Raw genomic sequence first — 5,224 nt, 5'->3', positions numbered from 1 at the left:
TCCACCTGTGCCCCAGCCTGCATGCCAGGAGTCACCAGGCAGGAGAAGGCAAAGTTTAACTCAAGGTTGTCTTGAGCCTGGGTATCAGGAGGCTGGGCTTTCAGCTGCAGGGTTAGGGGTGGAGAGATTGCAAGACCCCAGCACACTCTGCCTACCCACTGTGTCCTGAGAGGGACTGTAGGTAGTGTGGTCTGAAGCCTGGGAGAGATTTCAGGGCTACACAGTGAGAGCCTGTCTCAAGAAGAAGAAAGAAAGAGAAGAGAGAATGAATGTGAGACTGGGGTTCAAGTACTTGGGAAGCTAAGACTGGAAGACCGTGAATTCCAATCTGCCTGAACTACATCGTGAGACTCAGAGAGAGGGGGGGGGAGAGAGGGGGGGGAGAGAGAGAGAGAGAGGAAGGGAGGGAGGGAGAGAGAGAGAGAGAGAGAGAGAGAACAGAGAAGAAAGGAGGGGGGGAGGAAAACAAAGACTCCTTTAGCCTTAAATTTTACTAACAGGCACTTCCAGGAATGCACGCTGCGCTCCTTCCCATCACTTTCCCCCAGACAGATTGTACTTCCAAGTGTATTCCATTTTTAGTACAAATAACCGCTCCCACTGACTTCCTAGGAATTGGGAGGAAGCCAACGAGGGGAGTGCCATGTAAAAGGAGTTCCCACCATATTCTTCTACAGTTTCATTTGCATAAATGACAGTTTGGTCTTTCTCAGAGAACAGAAGATTCCAGACTCTGAAAACGCAGCATTGCTTAGTAATGACTACCGGTATTAGAAATAGGATTTAAAACTCAGAAATTAGAATAGTAGTTTGAGCTGGCAATGGTGGCGTACGCCTTTACTCCCAACACTTGAAAGGCAGAGGCAGGCAGATCTCTGTGAGTTCGAGGCTAGCCTGGTCTGCAGAGCTAGTTCCAGGACAGTTAGGGCTGTTACACAGAGAAATCCTGTCTCAGAAAAACAAAAGAAGAAAAAAAAAAAAGAAAAAAAAAGAAAAGGATTGCTATGATCATGGTGTCTTTTCATAGCAATAGAAACTTTAACTAAGACAGAAGTTGGATCGGGGACTGGGGTATTGCCAACAGACCTGACCTTGCTTTCATTTGAAAGAACACAGCCCCTGGGACTGTGGGGTAGAAAAGCAGTTGGATGCTTTAAGTGCTGCTTAAAGAGCCATTGTAGGAGCCCACACTTGAGCACAGAAGACAGTGGTGCTGAGCGTGCGCTGATGAGCTGTGGGGAGCCTGGCTCGGGGTCCAAGAGGACAAGAATATTAGTGTGTGGCCGAGAGGCCATTCTTGAGCTATTTGGTGAAGAACGTGCCTGCTTTTTGTCCTTGCCCAAAAAGTCTGCCTGAGGCTGAAGTGAAGAGATGTGGATTAATATATACACATCTCCCTGGTGCTCAGAGGGAGGAACTGTGTCCCCTGGAACTGAGTTATGGATGGCAGATAGCCTGTGAGCCACCATGTGGGTGGTGGGGACCAAACTCAGGTCCTCTAGCAGAGTGACGTCTTAACTAATTTTCAGAAACGGTGAAGAGACATTATGACCAAGGCAGTGTATGATAGAAAGAATTTAATTTGGCACTCACAGTTCCAGAGGGTGAGGGTTCATGACCATCACGGTGGGGAGCAAGGTGGCAGGCAGGCGGGTGTGGGGTTGCAGCTGTAGCCGAGATCTTCTGGGCATGAGGCACATGGGTGTGTGTGTGCATACACACAGACACACACACACACAGAGACACAGAGAGAGAGAGAGAGAGAGAGAGAGAGAGAGAGAGAGAGAGAGGGAATGCTAATTGGCAGTGGTATGGTCTTTAGAAACCTCAAAGTCTGACCCCCTCTGTGACACACTTGCTCCGAGAAGGCCACACGTCCTCATCCTTCCTGCTCTTCTACCAACTGGAGACCAACCGTTCGGATACACGAACCTACGGGTGCCATTCTCTTTCAACCAAGCACCAGCAGCAAGGGCTCTTGTGCTTATCTGTCTTAATTGTCTTATTAAGACACTGCTCTGCTCTGCTAGAGGACCTGAGTTCAGTCCCCACCACCCACATGGAGGCTCACAGCCATCTGCCACCAAAACTCAGCCCCAGGGGACACAGTTCCCTCTGATCTCTTAATTGCTGAGCCACGTCCCCAACCCTGATTCTCTTCTCTATGCTCAGACATATACTGCATTAGTTACTTCGACATCCCTGTGACCTCATGTTTCAGGGGCTCCAGGCCGTCACGGGTGGGAAGGCAGGTGTCTGAAGTGTCTTGCCGTGGTGAGGGGGGAGGGGCTTATACGCGACTCTGCTTGTTCACACCAGGCAGTCAAGTGCTTGAGCTGGAACTGGGAGTGGGGTCAACTTCAAGGCCTACCCTGGAGACCTGCTAGCTAGCTAAGCCATAGTCCCCAAAGTCCCATACTCTTCCCAGAAAGGTGCCAACCGCTGAGAGCCAAGGATTTAAAAGTGTGCAGGGCATTTCATATTCATAAAGTTAACACAACCTGCATTTAGATACCTTTTTAATTTGGTGTGTGGGGGTGTTTTGAGATAGGGTCTCTCTGTAGACCTTTCTATGGTGACCAGGAAGGACTTGAACTCACAGAATGCCACCTGCTTATGCTTCCCAAATGGTGGGATTGAAGGTGTGAGCCACTACACCCAACCCATTAGGTACCTTTGACCACAGGGGAAAATATCTACTGTTCATGACAAGAAGAGGAGTGTCATGGTTGGGGAAGGGGGTGAAATAGATTTTACTTACTTTTACAAAGGGACTCACGATGTATGCCTGGCTCTCTGTGAACTCACTATGTAGACCAAGCTGGCCACAAATAGTAGATTTGGTTTTAAAGACAGGGTGTCATATAGCTTAGGCTGGCCTTGAACTTCCTAGGTAGTTGAGGATGATCGGATCCTTGTGCTCCTGCCCCTCAAGTGCTGAGATTACAGCCCACAATTGGCATGGGTAGCACAGGCCTTCAAAAAGGCCAACAAGATAGGCTTCACTTGCTCCTTGCAAAGCACGGGCAGCTGTCTGGAAGTGAAGGTATGCTCTCAAGTCCTGCACAGTTTCTCCCTCGAGTTCCTGAGGAGACATTTGTGACTCAGTTCTGTGCATTCTGAGGCAGGTGGAGTGCCTCGCCAGTGCCCCGCCAGTGCCCCGCCAGTGCCCCGCCAGTGCCTCTCCCGTAACAGTGACTTTCCTTCTCCCTCCAACAGAGGGCGCACACTTGTTCTGCTTTCATAGCCAGCGCTTCTTTGCAGCTTTGGGGAAGCTGGGGCAGCACTGGGTTGGACGGAATTGGGCAAACCAATTCTGCATAATAGTTAGGCTCTAGAAAAATGGTGAGTGTAGGCCAGGCAGTGGTGGTGCACACCTTTAATCCCAGCACTCGGGAGGCAGAGGCCGGCGGATCTCTGTGAGTTCGAGCCAGCCTGGTCTACAGAGTGAGTTCCAGGACAGCCAGGACTGTTGGCCTGGATCTGTTCTCTTCTTCTCTGTGTGGTTTTTGGGCTAGAACGTTGGTTCTGCAGGCTGTACAGCCAGTTCCTTTACTGGAGGCTCCATTTTGCCAGCCCTACAGTTACACTCTTGGTATCTCTTACTCCTTTGTAATTATAAATAGTTGATAACTTTGTGGTTATTTTTGGTGTTGTTGTTACTTAAAAAGATGCCCCCTCAATCTTAAAATTGTTGAAAAACTATAATCCGGGCATAGTGGTACATGCCTATAATTCTGTGTGTTCAGTGTCGCCTTCAGCTACATGTGATGTCTGGCTGGGGCTGTGTGCGACCCAGTCTCAAGCACAACTAATAAACTGGATGCTAAAAATGAATCTTTCTTAATTATGGCTTCATATTTCCGTGTCTGTGAATATATATGTGTTAGGAATATTTCCTAAGACGAGCCGCTCCGCCGGCGCAAAGAAATCCAATTAGACCAGATTAAAACACACCAAATGCCCGTGTTTAATAGACGGCGATCCTGGGGGCATGGCAGGGAAAAGACAGAGAGAGCACACACATGCAAACCCAAACCGTGTGTTCGTCTTTCCGGCACAAGCCTAAATAGCCTGGGGGGAGTGGTCCTGACCCTCCCCGGGGAGGGGTCAGCGCTTGGCAGGCTGGGAGTTGGAGTCCAAGCCAGGGCAACTGCCAGGCCCGGGGCTTCCAATCAGTATGTGTGTGTGTTTGTGTGTTTGTGAATGAGTGCATGTCAGTGTGTAATACATGTGAGTGGATATGGAGGTCAGGGGTCAGCCGTGGGCGCGGTTTCTCAGGAACCATTCACACTGTTGTTTTGAGACAGAATCTCTTGTGGGAACCTGCCGAGGACCTGCCTTGACAAAAATACTTCTTACCAGGGTAGGGGCTTGGGAATTAAATAAATATAACTAAAGAATATGCAGACACATAAGAATAATAAGACATAAATAAAAAAAAAGAATAATAAGACAAAACACAGAAAGTATTGGGAGGGCATTTCAGGGATTACTCAGACCCTGAAATCACCCGTGTTTATTTTTCCACAGCTTTTATACTCAATTTAAACGGGGAGGAGGTAACAAGAGACTTTATTTTTTAAATGTTTATTTATTTATTATGTATGCAACATTCTGCCTCCACGTATACCTGCACACCAGAAGAGGGCGCCAGATCTCACTACAGATGGTTGTGAGCCACCATGTGGTTCCTGGGAATTGAACTCAGGTCCTCTGGAAGAATCAATGCTCTTAACCACTGAGTTATCTCTCCAGCCCCTACAAGAGACTTTATTAACATGATACAAAAGGTGACCTCCCACAGTCAACTCTGAGACCTCCATTCACTGGCATTCTGTTGTCTAGGTAGTGAGACGCCCTTCCCCAGGTGACCTCACAGTTACAACAGAAGGAGCAGAAGCACACCTGCATATCCTGACCACTCGTCAGGATGGCACCGAGCTATCTTAACTTCACAAGAGCCAGGCGACCACCCCCTGAGTTCTGTCTGTAGCCTCCAAACTCTCTGACCAGCAGACAAGGTGGAAATGGGCCTGCATTTTTCGGCCTCCACAGATTTCCAAGGGATCCCCTGTTTTTTTTCTGCCTCCTCAGAGTTGGAATTCAAGTATGTACCATCACACATGACGTTTTACACGGATGCTGGGTATTGAACACAGGTTCTCATGTTTGTGTGATATAAGCAGTTTACAACTGAATTGTCTCCACAGACTTTTTTTTT

This window comes from Alexandromys fortis, unplaced genomic scaffold (genome assembly GCF_014885135.2).
Source record: "Alexandromys fortis isolate MF-2015 unplaced genomic scaffold, M_Fortis_MF-2015_v1.1 scaffold_218, whole genome shotgun sequence".
Lineage (NCBI taxonomy): Eukaryota > Metazoa > Chordata > Mammalia > Rodentia > Cricetidae > Alexandromys > Alexandromys fortis.
This window is presented reverse-complemented; position numbering follows the sequence as displayed.